The sequence below is a fragment of the Gobius niger genome, assembly GCF_951799975.1.
Source record: "Gobius niger genome assembly, chromosome: 3".
In the NCBI taxonomy this organism is placed as follows: domain Eukaryota; kingdom Metazoa; phylum Chordata; class Actinopteri; order Gobiiformes; family Gobiidae; genus Gobius; species Gobius niger.
The window spans coordinates 12,088,760-12,103,238 of NC_136854.1; positions in this window are offsets into that span (position 1 = coordinate 12,088,760).

Consider the following 14,479-nt stretch of genomic DNA (forward strand, 5'->3'; position numbering starts at 1 on the left):
GGTCAGAGCAGGGAAAGCTGCAAGTGTGGTTTTCTGGCCAGAGCCACCAGGGGGAGATGAAAGACCCCCCTATCATCTCATTAACTCTTGTATTACCTATGAAAATGACTTATTAAGGTAAACAAGTTACTTAGTAATGCTTTAACTGTGTAGGTTATAGAGAATAGAGAAATGTAAAGCTTGGTGCTATTTGCGCTACCTTTTGCTGGTCTCTGCAGATACACCCAGGGCAGGAAGTGGCCAGGGTGCCTTTCACTGCTTCTATATAATGAAGGAGAAAAACAGGTGAAGTAGCAGAGATGACCGGTTTCAAAGATTACCCTGAGTGTGGCATAATTGACGACATGGCTTCAATTGTGCATGAGATACAACATTGTGGCCTAGGCATTATGTTCAACTTTCAAATTCCATCTATGGATTTGCTCTTCCCTGATGGCACGGGCATATTCCAAGGACTCTTGCCAGGATTCATCGGACTCAAATTGAGTGGTTCAGGGAGCGCGGGACGTCATTTCCACACATGGATCGGCCGCCATGGACTCCAGCCAGACCTTAAACCCCATTGAGAATCTTTGGGACAGGCTGGAAACGCTTTGGGTCCTCGTCCACATCTTCCACCATCAAAACGAGATCAAAGCAGGAAAAAAGAATGGACCTTTTACTTGCGTCCGATGTTGCAAAGTAAAACTCAGATCATGTAAACTGTGCACAGCTGCTGCAAATAACCAACAGCAGCATCTAATTTCTACTTTCTACGTGATGATGTGTTCCTTTTATAGCGAGTACATTTAGTTCCGTTAAATTCATCTTAGTGCGATGCTTAAGGAGTTTTAAAATGCGAACAGATCATCTTCCTCCGTCTGTTACTTTCATCTCCAAACCATGCAGTTTACAGGAGGAGCGCTACAGAGGTTAGAAAACTAAATCGTGTTTAGTTTTGTTACAGTTTCATATTGGGATACGTTTATCCTTAAGTCAGTCCCTGCAATTTATTCATCACAGCCCACCTCTCAGTTACGCAGGGGTGATCCTACATAGTTCCAGGTCCGGAGAGTCTATACATTATTCAAATAAATTGCATTTGCGTATTCATAAAGGGTAAGACACTGTGCCACATTCAGCACGTGAAAATAGGCAGGAGACAGGAGAAGACAAAGGAGGGTAACGTCAGCCGAACGGAGGTGGGAACCCTCGTCGGAGAGATGGAAGCGCGTTTGGGAGCCTGAGACAGGTGTGGAAGTCCCGTCGAGTTCCAGTTCCTTCGGTTTCCTGCGTCCTGTCTGCGTCCAGTTGAAGCTGTCGGGGCTATACTTAACCTGACAGTGACTGTATATAATGTGGTGTTGATATGTGGGTGTTCTCTTTGTTCTGCTACATTGTTATATGCGTTGACTTTTTGTTTTTCTTGTGTGTCGAGAAATGAGGACTACTCTTTGATAAAAGAACTATAGAACCGGTCAAAAGTTTAGAAACACTTTTTTATTAATCGCTTTTCCTTTTTACTTTAACTCTCATTGAAGGCGTTCATTTATGAATGAACTCATATGGAATTATGTTTTAAACAAAAAAGTTGACGCTTTTTTCTTCGATTTCTGCTTTGCACTTTTTCTCAATGGGCTTCACGATGTCGTCACCAGAAATGGTTTTGACTTCACAGACTGTTGAAAACCATATAGAACTCATTGAGAAACAGAATAAAGGGTGGTATAAAACATACTCTCTTTGCTATTTTGGCGCATCTTTATACACAGCGTATCTTTATACACAGCTAAACATGTTTATTGTTAATTATATGCACTTGGTTAGGGTTTGAGAGATAAAACAAATGATCAGTAGTCATGTCATTATATATTGCTAAATAAATTGAATCCAAACCCTTTTCCTAACCTAAACCATAATTCTGTTCCTTAACGTAAGCATTGTCCAGCTCGTGACCCTAACCATAACCAGTTAGATATTGTCCATATCAAACACACAAGACGACAAAATAGCTGAGAACCGTCCAACGGCATCCTAGACATTTCGTAGAACATATTTTGAGTAATTTCAGGCTTTTTTGTTTACAATCCCTTGTGTTCAATCATAGTTTAATGTCCTCAGTAAGAATCACACAATGTAAACAGTGTTGAAAATAAAGAAAAGCCAATACATATGAAGTGTTTCCAAACTTTGCACCATCACTGTATGTAAGACAATCATTTTCTGTTGCGCCTGCGCCCCTTGCCTCGTAGATAAGGCATGTTCTGTTCCTGTCTCCACTTGCTCCACTCCATTCATTTGGTTTCATTGGCCGACGCAAATCCCAACTGCACTTGCGTTTTGCTCCACCATGAAACCACTTTATTTTCCTTTCCTGGCGCCCGTATCATTTACTGAACCGAGGGCGGACGTTCCTTTGTTGGCGATGGATAACAGGCTCTCCCACTCATCCCTCAGATGTTGCATCTCGTCCTGTAAAGCTCTGATGTTTTCTGCTCGCTTTCAAGAGTTACCTTCCCAGACTGCCGGATAATAAGGCTTTTATCAATAGCTTGCAGAGCGCTGACCCAAACAGCCGAAATAAATGTTTCAGAGTACTTTCTCAAGCCACTGGTTGTGCAGACCGAGCTTCTGATGTCGCACTGTAGGTAGTGAGAGTGCTTATTCCAGCTGTCAGACGGCAGGAAAGTGACTTTTTCTTCCCTTTAATTCCACCAGGCCCAAGGCGCTCTCTCTTCAGCTGCACACACAGTCACTTAGCAGAGAGCACCCGAGGCCAGAGAGGAACACATCACTGAGACATCCTCCCTCCAGCAAACACAACACTGTTCATCGGAAACAAACACGCATTTGAATGTGTTCCTTTAAAGAATACCTACTTATCTAGTGGCTTTTTGGGAGTATTGTACCTCAGAAACAACTTCCCTTCTCAACCCGGGAGGCCTATAAGCTGCAGCTTGAGGACACAGACAGCATTAAAATTCCAGAGTGCTTAATTTGATCCCCCGTTTGGGTGAACGCATTCCCCCCAATTCAGTTTTTTTCAGGGTTAAGGATCCGGGAAATATTTTGGAGGATCCGGCAAAAAATGTATCAATGATATAATGGTGTCTAATGAGAGTGTTCCGGCAAATGTTTTGGCCTGTTCCCCCAATCCATCACATCCGACCAAAAGTGTTCCTGAAAATACTCATTTCAAAATTAAGCACTGTCCGAGACACTGTAGGTGAATTGGGTAAAACAAAATTGCTGTAGATTACTGTCATAGATCGCAAGTTTTTGTATTTGGTCATGTTTCTTTTGAAAATGGGATATTCTATGTGTAGAAATGGAAACAATGCCAAGAGTGAGATACTAGTCAAAAATAACAAAATTAACTTACCGCTGACCACTGGTTGATCCATTTTATATTTTTATCTATTTTTTTTTATTATTCATAGTTTTTGCCCCTTAAAGACACCTCGATTTACTAATTTTATTGTTTCAGTGGAACTAAAGAATATATAGCATTTTCGAAACCAATTAAGTGTACCATATCGATCAATTTGTGTTGGCGATTCAAATATCAAAACTGACCCCTGGATGAAAAAAATGAGGCTCATTCGGACTGACTAAACATTTTCCATTTGAATAAATGAATGGATTAAATACATACCTTGTCATGTTTGAGCACCCGAATGATCCTGGGAGCTCTGTTGTCGGGGGCTTCGTGCCCCTGGTAGGGTCCCCCATGGTCCTGGGTGACGGGTCAGACAAAGAGCAGTTCAGAAGCCCCTTATGAGAGACCAACAGGCCCGGTTTGAATCGTGAGGCCGTCCCTCTGTGGACCCACCACCTGCAAGAGGAGCCATAAGGGGCAGGTGCAATGTGATTTGGGCAGCTCCAACAGCTGGCCCCACGACCCGGAAATGGACAAGTGGAAGAAAATGGATGGATGGATGGATGGACCCTGTCATGTTTAGACACTCATTCATTCACCACTGCGCGCCAACACTGGAGGTAGGGAAGGTGAAGTGTTTTGCCCAAGGACAGAGCCCCCCTGGCCTTCTGCTGCCCCTGCTTGTTTGGGTTAAGGTTTAGACAGTGAGCACACACCCTCATCTCATTGAGTTTATTTTTGTTGTTGATGTTTGTTCCTCTACACCTCATGAAAATCCCCACCACCTCCTCCTCCGCCTCTGCTGTCTCCTCCTCACGGCTCTACCTCGCATCCTTCCAATCTGAACTGCCCTTTGACTAATTCCTGCTTTGATCAATGGTCACGGTACACCTCCGAGCTCAACATTTTAATAACTGAATGAATATCTGACAGCTAAGATTTCATTAGGCTGAAACATAAAACGAGGAAATACTACTTATTTTTCAGTTTAAATGAAACCGTTTTGTCAGCCGTGTGAATAAAAGGTTAACACGGGAAGAGTCATATTGATACAGAGTTTGGGAAAATCCACTGTTACAATGGAGATGTTTGTGGCTGTTAGCATACATTTTCCATTGACTAACATTAGCTAAAAACAGTATAAAAAGTGGAGAAAAGAAGCCGAGTTGCTACTGGTAAATACATCTAACACCCTTTTCCTCGAGAGTTTTAATATGAACAATCGCTCCAGTATTTTACCTTTTAAAATCTTTGAAATCATTCATTTATTATTGCTGCTAATCTCATGATGCTTAGCGAGCCAGTCATGAACTTTACTACCTTGAAAATAAAATCCACAATGTCCTCAACCTGGGATTGCTCTGGTTTAAAGAGTAAACAAGTAAACATCCATCCATCCATTTTCTTCCGCTTTATCCGGGGCCGGGTCATGGGGGGAGCAGTCTCAGCAGAGATGCCCAAACTTCCCGGTCCACACACACCTCCTCCAGCTGTTCTGGGGGGACCCCGAGGCGACACCAGGCCAGCTCGGAGACATAGTCCCACCACCGTGTCCTGGGCTTTCCAAGAGGCCTCTTCCCAATAGGACATGCCTGGAACACCTCCCGCGGGAGGCGACCAGGAGGCATCCGAAACAGATGCCCTATCCACCTCAGCTGCTCCTTTCGACGTGAAGGAGCAGCGACTCTACTCTGAGCTCCTCCCGGGTAACTGAGCTCCTCACCCAATCTCGAAGGGTGCGCCCAGCCACCCTGCGAAGGAAACTCATTTCGGCCGCATTACCCAAATCTCATGACCATAGGTGAGGGTGGGAACGTAGATCGATCGGTAAATCAAGAGCTTTGCCCCCAGACTCAGCTCCCTCTTCACCACAACAGTCCGATACTGTCGATCTCACGCTCCATCCGTCCCTCACTCGTGAACAAGACCCTGAGATACTTGAACTCCTCCACTTGAGGCAAGGACTCCCCACCGACCTGTAGAGGGGAAGCCCCCTTTTTCCGGTGGAGAACCATGGCCTCAGATTTGGAGGTGCTGATCCTCATCCCGGCCGCTACACACTCGCACCGGGAACAGGTCTAACTTACTGCTGGCAATGCGAACCGAGCTACTCCGGGAGCACCCCCAACAGGGCATCACGAGGGACACAGTCGAACGCTTTCTCCAGATCCACAAAACACATGTGGACTGGTTGGGCGAACTCCCACGAACCCTCGAGCACCCGATGAAGGGTATAGAGCTGGTCCAATCTGCCACGACCAGGACGAACACATGTAAACATGAATAAGAAAATAGATGTAAATGCCCTAATTTCCATAAATAAGGAGGTAATGGAACGAGGATATGAGCGGCTGCAAGGCCTGGACGTGAGCGAGACGGGGGCTTGAATTTATTGTTGTTGTCGACGTTGATTGTATCTTATTAATGACGAAGCCCACTAGATATGATTTCTAGTTTATGAGCTTGTGGGTTTTATTGTGTACATGCCCTGCGTGAACATGAACTGAAATTAACTGTATCAATGAAATGAAATGAATGTCGACAGCAATGGTTTTGACAATATTGGGTAGGTGTTTAAAATGTACCTTCTGCCAACTCCCTTTGGGGATACTGTTATGCTTCTGTGACGATTACAACATCTATTATGTGACTTTAGCGTCCAAATAAACCGAAAACCTTTTATTTCATTTGAACATTCTTCTTTCACATAATGCTGTTGTACAGGTGTGCCTCTATAGTGCTCCTATTGATCCGCAGACCATGGTCTACGATTTTTCATTTTTAATCCGTAAACAAAAAACAAAAAATAAACAGTCAAAGGGGTGGAAAAGTTTGTGTTGCCCTCGAGGCTTTCCGATTCTAGCAGTGCCTCGACATAAAAAAATGGATTAGCTGGGACCGAGCTTCGCCTTCAGTTGGACGCAGCGTTCAGAGAGATGCGTGAAAACAACAGCAACATCACGGCCGCGAGACGAGCCCGGAGGCGAGTTACAGCTCAGACACGCCGACAGGAGACTGAGCTGCAGGAGGAGCGAGGAAACAACTGTCTCAGGGAAAGTGCACAGGAAGCTCACGTGACATCTTTTTTCTTTTTGTTCAACAAGCCATTTTCTATCAAGCATGGAACTTTTAAGCTAGCAGACAGGAAACAGGAAGTTGGTGGCAGAAATCATAGAAATTTAAAACGACAAGTATTCGATCCTAATGTATTTGCAGAGGACACTTTAATACTAACTCAAATTAATGATAAAGAAACCACAGACATTATATACATGCCATGACAAGGACAAAACAAACCTCGCCATACGTTAGTATGGATTCATTTGTATGGGGATGGAACGTTCCATTTAAATTCGCTCTGGGATTCGACAGCGAACAAAATGTGCGCATTTGTAGGAACAGGCTCAGAGCTTAGGGACTATACGGAGTTTAAAAATTAAAATTAAGTATTTTCCTCCCCCTACATGTTCCAACAATGTTCTAATGTGTAGAATGAGCTCAGACATATTCAACTGCCTCTAAAATCCTGCACTGAAAACGGTGTTAATTCAGGTCCGAATTGCCGTCATGCACAAGCTTAAAGCAGTAACATAAGTAACGTGTTGACCTTAATAAATCCTTTCCGTAGTCCCTGTGGGGGTAATACAAGTGTTTATGGGATGATTGGAGGGTCTTTCATCTCCCCCTGGTGTCTCTGGCCAGATAACCATGTTTGCAACTTTGCTGCACTGGGCCGGAGTCACCAATACACACTAATGGAATCACGAACAAGAAGCTAACGTGCTAACGGGCAAATCTAACAGCGGGCTAACGTCACTTTAAACAGTATTTACAGCCAAGTTTGAGTGAAAAAAAATAATTCCATTGTATAATTGGATGTACAATATCCCTCTCTCCCTTTGCCTTTCCTTTCAGCGTAGTATTTACTCTCCAAGACAATTAATACAGTTAAAAATCGCAACTTGCTACGACACCTGCAGTTGCGCTTATGGCCTCTAGGGGCAAGAGTTACTTAGTACTGCTTTAATATAGAAGGTGCAGTTACTCATGTGACCTGAGGTGGCAGTAGTGAGTATAAAATGGCTAGCTTGCGTCTAGCCCCTTTGAAGGAACAGGCCACCGTTTTTCCATACTGAGATATGTTCTTGCCTGACCTTAGACGAGTTGATGCGTACCTCAGTCACGCAAAACAACCAAAGATGTTGTTAGCATTTGGCCTCTCTCAGCATATTCCTATAGTTCCAAATGGGGTAAAGTTAGAAGCGACCAAGCTCTTCCACGGGCTCGAACAAAGACCAGACAGGTGCGCATTAACTCGTCTAAACTCAGGTAAGAACATCCAGTATCTCAGTATGGAAAAACGGTGGCCAGGCATTTCTGTGATTTCTATGGTAGAAATGATACTCAACTCATCAAATACAGCACCAGCGGAAGAAAGTTGACCTTCAAAATGACAGCAGACATCAGGGGTGCCTGATGAAGTACTCTTAAAATATACTAAAAGGAGATGGTGCTTTATTTTGAGCCAAATGTGGAAGGTTTGGCTCTCGCTCTTTTACCCGCCCCTTGTTTACGGCATCATTTATATCTCTGTAAATACTGGGCCTGTCATGAAAGAAAATGACATGCATCAAAGACGAGCACAACATTTCCCCTGTCTTCACAAATGAACCAAGATCCAATGATTTATTCATCAGGCTCTCCTAAAGTGGTGGCAATCTTCAAAAACATGGGAGTGATTTTGGCCGATTGAAAGGACTTTCAGCCAAAAGATTAATATGACAGGTTTGGAGACTTAATCCTGATAAATTAAGGTCAAGTTCAACATTTATAGATTATTTTTCTTTAAAGAAAAACAAAAACGTCACAACCAGAAAGTGTATTGGCCACTCCCCTCCATCCGAGATTAAGACATAATGAAGTTCTTGAACATGAATGCAAGCCGAATGAATGACAATCCTAACAGTGATCAATCTCAATTACTATCAGTTTGTTCATTTTCAGATCTACCAGTAGCACTGACGCTATACTTTGAATCTTCTTACTGTTTCTCTGGTTCGTCAGATGGTTTTAATTACATTATTGAGCGACTGTGTCCACGCAATTTCCCCCATGAGTCGATAAAGTCCGGATTTGGGGTGAGCTCGAGTCCAGGTGACTACCTATAAGAGAGCCTTTAGCATATTAAAATGTTCTCGTCGTTGAGCGTCCACACACACACTCAACAAACCGTGGAGTCTAACGGTTTAATCTGAGGGGCAGGGGGTATTGATTATGTCTCCAAATGAAAGCCTTATCGACCAGCGCAGAAGTTTCATTAATGCCGTGACCCGCTCAGACCTCACACAGCGTCCAGTCACCAGTCGTTTAACTCAAACGCACCGCACCCCCTCGTTCTGCACTTACTGGGACCGACTGGGTAAAGGTTTGCACCGAAAGAGGGAGTTTGTGTAAGAGTTGGAATACCAGGCGATGGCAAAAAAAAAAGCCTTGTGATTGGTCATACAGAAGATTTAGATCACACATTTTAGAATAAATGCGAATTGGTTGAGGCTGAACGACTTTGGACTGCAATGTCGATTTGGGGGGTTTGATATGAGGGAAGACCAAACTGTGAACAACTAACATGTTCTCAAACTTTTCACAACGTTCGCTACTTGCGCAATACCATAGTGCATTGCGCCCTTGGGGGGTTCGCTGCTATGGTTCGCTGCTGTAAACAATATGGCGTTGCAAGCTGTCATCAAAGAGACTAATATTAATCTTCCAAATACCATAAAAAAAAATCCAAATATCCGAAAAATCGATCAGGGGAAAAGCTTGTTAACTTAGTGTGCAGTGCTTAGTATTTCTGGATTACCTTTTTTGATTGTTGGAGAAATTACGAGCATAGCAGGAGTTGTTTTTCATCATTGTTTGGCTGTGGCTTCACTCGCACTCATAGGCCTCCAGGTCGTAGCTAACCCCCAAGGCGCAAAGCATTATGGGCTATGTGCAAGTAGTGAATTTACCCCTCTAAAGCACCTGGCGCCACGCACACACATCGCCTAAACATCTACATTGACAATACACAGGAATCAACCACACGTGCCGTGCAATCCGCCTTAACATGTTAGGTGTGAAAGCACATTTAAATTATTATTATTGCACTTTACAAGCCTGTATTAACAAGTTTCTCAAAGCGCTACACTGTAGTCATTACTCATTCACTCTATATTCAATGATGGCCCCTCCAACCACCACCAACCACTCACTCACTACATTCATTCTGGCCTGTTGTACACATTTTAGTGGTAGGGACCTTCTAGCTGTAAAGCAGGAGTGCAAACTGCTGTACCACCGTGTGCCCTATTACCCGCCCAGCCCTGTTATATTTACCCATGTGTTTGAAGTCATGTTGTCTGCATCAATCAACAGAAACTACGTTTTCCAAATCAGTTAATAAGAAATAAAAAATTGAAATAACACGGATACTGACTCCTCACGTGTGTTGAATGGATCAAAAATCCATCTTCATAAAACCTGACCGTCTAGATCAGCTCTTCCAGTATAGAACGAGTCTGGTTTCTAGCCAACGGGTATAAACTGGGTGCAAACCATGTCTAAACTGAAAAAAATTGCATCTGGTCCGGAGAACCACCTGAAGAAGCTCAACACACATGGTACATAATAATATTTCACGAGGTCCCTGGAGATGGGATATATGGACATTTTCTTTCATGATTCGCAAATTGCAACTATTCAGATTGAATTGAATTGATTTGAATTAAATAACAATTCTTGTTGTTCTGGTTCTGTGGTGTGTAGATGTCACACCTCAGTGAACCAAGATGTTGGTATATTTTTCTTCCATGGCCGGTTTCCATTGGCACCTGTTAAGGAAAACAAAAACAAAAAACTTTCACATTACTCCCACATTTTCTTCCCTTATCATGGGAAGCCCAGCCAGCTGGGCAGGCAGGGCGCACTGCAGCCGCAAGCTAATACTCCGCTGAACCGCCTTTCATTACGGCACACATTCTCTGCTAAGCTGCTGCAAAGCCACAAGATTTATGTCCATCCATGGCAGTCATTTTCCACCATGATCTTGTGCTGATGATGAGAGAGTCGGACCACTGAAAATGGTCTCAGGCTCCCTGAACCTCTTTCACTATTTGAGCTCAAAGAAAAAATCCAATGCTGGAATAAAATACATTCAGTACGTTCAGCTAGTCAGGACACCTCATTCTTTGACAGCAAAATGTTGCTGAACTAAAGTGCCCTGTTCACACTCGCCAGTACCAGCAGCATGTGAACAAACCTTGAGCACCAGGAGCCTGCAGTAGCAGCTCCATGTAGAACTATATAGTGCTCTGATTGTGTTAGCAACTGGGACACGAAACCTTTACTTTCTCCTCGTGAAAAGTGGACCCGGTGTCCGGAACGCGAGCACAATGACAGCTACTATAACTTCACTAAACTCCGGGAATAAGGAATAATGCATTTCTGCAATAAAGAGCGAACACATTCAGGACCAGTGTTGGGGAGAGCACTGTGAGTGTATTTAGTTACAGAATACTGACCACTTATTCCATGTCTTCAGTCGGAGAATTGTATTCTCAATACTTTTGCATTATGTTAATGCATAAATATGATGTATAATTACAAAAATGTCGGCTACGCTTGATGGAACCCCAGTTATAAACGTATTTACCACCATATCACATGACGCACATGCACATTGTTTATTTGAACTGTGGCAGAAGGCGTTTTATTTCATTTTAGGAGGAAAAACGTAATCATTTAAAGTTATTTCTTAAAAATGTACTGAGTAGGTCTGGGTACTGTTAAGCAATACCTACATGGTGCTGACCGAAAAGCTCCGGTAGGGGGCAGTATCGGAAACCTTTTTTTTTTTCCATGCTAATTTTCAGTACTTTTTCTCTCCGGACGTCAATAAATGATCCACAGTGAGTCTAAAAAATAACCTGAACTGATGAGCAGCTTCAGCACAAATGCAGAAGAGAAACAAAAGCTATAACTAACACTTTCTCAGAGATGGCAGAGTCTGAGCCAGGACTAAACCAGGACTTACAGTTAACTGGTTAAAAACCAGGACTAAACCTGGACTGAATAAGAAACTACACTCTTAGACAAAGTGTGACAGCCTGTGCCGTTTGACATAGGTATCGGCAAAAGTACTGTTAAGGCACTGGTACCGTATAGCAGGTATCGCTAAAGTAAAGTAAAAAACGAACGGTACCCAGCCATACTGACTAACTGTATTCTATATACTCTCAAATGAAAGTGTAACTGTACCAGAATACAGTTACTCAAAATGAGTATTCTGAATATGTGTATTCCAGTACTCCCCAACACTGTTAGTCAGAAACATGTTGGGCCAGATCTTGTGGCGGCGCACGGGGCGCACAGGCTGTTGGCGAATTATTTTCCGAGTGGCGGCGTTCTATGTGCCATTCGCCTCCGCCACCTGTGAGGGGGCGTCACAAGAGGAGGTGACTGCACTGATGGAAACACGGCTGATATTCACTTCCTCGTTTACATTGCGCTGTCTTGCGTTCTTTCTTAAGCCTTAGGCTCTCACAGGTCAAACTAAAAACTTTATTTACCCCATCATGAGCTAAACGATGTTCACGTCTCGAGAGAAAAAGAGCTACAGCGTCCGCTGTGGCGCGGATCGGCCCGTGCTTGGCGTGAACGCGAAGCAAAACAAAAGCACATGTTCACCCCACACAACCACTCTCCTGGACACAGAGTCGATGGAGGAAAATGTGTGTGTCTCCACCCACTTAAATGCGCTATGTCTGGAGTGGCAAGATCACAAAGTGCTCCGACTGAGCGCAAAATGTCACGCTATCGTTTCCATTTTGATGCACAAGATCGGGCCCGTTATTTCACATGGATTTGACATGAATGAAGAAAACAGCTTTGATTACGTTATAAAGTGGAAACTATGTATTATTTAACAGCTCAAGCTAAAGGTAAGCAGCTAACGTTCGCAACTTTTCACTTTAATAATTCAGTTGTTTATTCATGAAAAATATGCAACACATGAGCGAAGCAGCTGTTTCCACTCAGCCGTGTTGTGTTTAGTTCAAAGACCTGTCACTGTCGGCTATTCTCCAACTCTCACAAAGCATTGTGGTCTATATTGACCCGTCTAGTGACCGTCACTTTTCACTCCCAAAATGCATTGCGGCAAATTCTGAGTGCACTGCTTTTTTTCTCTCTGGACATACAGAATGGAGTATCCACTATAGAGTTGCATTTTCTTATTGATTTTGACAATGACAGTAAATACAAAATACAGCCCCTCCCCCTTGTTTAACTTTTATTTTACAATTTTTCGATGGTTTTGAACTCGTCAGCCCATCAAAGGATTATATGGCGGTGTTTTAGACGGCTGCCTCCTGTAAATACTGCCCTCTTAACGGAGTCCTCGAGTGTACAAACTTCTTCCCCTGTCTCCTGTGCATTAGGCCATGTAATAACTACAACAGCAATCACTCGAGTCACTGATCCCAGACCGCGTTTCCCACAATCCACTGCTCGCTTATAACATAGAGACGCTGCATAAAATAGAAAAAGAACAACAATGGCCCAGCACTTAGCTCGACACGAGATCGGCGGCGATACGCGGCAGGTGAATAGGGCACAAATAAATACATTTAGAAACTTTTCCTGTCGGTTACTGATATGATCTGAAAGGGGGAAATGTACTGCAAGTTTTCTGTCATTGTCATTTCTATTTCATATTTTTTTTCAGAGCTGATTTTGGATGTCTTTTAATGAGCTCAATAAACCAGGCTGGGAATCTAAAAAAAAAACTCTGATGAAAGTCCTAGACTGGAGAGTTTGGAGTCTGTGTGTGGAGATGTTGTTACATGAGTGGGACAAAAACCTCATTTGGTGAAAAGTTTTAAAGTTTTGAATTTATTCGGACAAACTTTGTTGTACATCCATTATGCAAATGATAAAAACAAAAGCCAGGTTTGATTTTTCCTGCCTGTCCAGCCCTGTCTTTTTGGTTCTATGAAACATTTATTGAGGACCTATTGTTTTTCTTTTATTTGCTGCTTTAAAAAAACATTCTGTTACCCAGCTATATAATTCGCTATATGACTCAATATAGAAGGGGCAACGTCAGGCCCGGGTGTCATATCCGGCTCTGGCCCCCAATATGATTTTGAGAAATATTATTATGCAAATAAGGGCTCAAATACCTGTTAAAGTACTCTAAAAATGCGAGAAATTGTGTCTTTTTATAGTGTATTTTTTAAATATCTTTGCAGAACATCCCACTTGGTCATATATAATGTAAAAGAGTGATTCTCAACTGGTGGGTCGGGACTCAAAAGTGGGTTGTGAGCCTATTGGGAACCTTTTTTTTCAATATTTTCCATCTGAAACTACACGGAAACACACTGGAGTCTGTTCAAATGAATATTATTGGGTTGTTTTGATCATGATTTCAGTCTTAAAAGCAAATCTACGCCTTGTTCAATAAAAACGTGTGGTACATCCAATATTTTAAACGATTTATAAATTACAAAATATAGTTTTATTTGGGTCACAGCTTGTTATTAAGGTAATGGCGGGTCTCGGAGCCAGACCACTTTAGAACCACTGATGCAAAACATTGGCATTTGCAGAAAATGTTTTTTAACTTTCGGCTACAATGGTGAGGTTCGGCCCTCGGTGTTTTGGCGATGATGAATATCGTCCCTCGGTGCCTACCCGTTTCAATAATGGGGTCTCCTGTTTATGATTTGCCGTATTCCCAGGCAAGAACTCGATTTTCCATGAGCCTTTGCACGCTCTCACCCGGAAGTTACATTACATGCCGCCTGTCAGCGAGAGGGAAGTGGGGCTTGGGTCATTTTGATGGACAGTGTCGTAAAAAATCCGACATTTGCTATTTTTATCTGGCATGAACTCATCACTCATTATATGCTTTTTCAAAATAAATGTTTATATAGGCTACCTATTTATGTTAGAAAAGAAATGTGAGATTTCAAGATAAGTGGAGCTAAAGATAAGATAATAATATAAGATAATCCTTTATTGATCTCACAAAGGAGAAATTCACTTGTTACAGTCGGCGTTCAAGAAGAAGAGTTA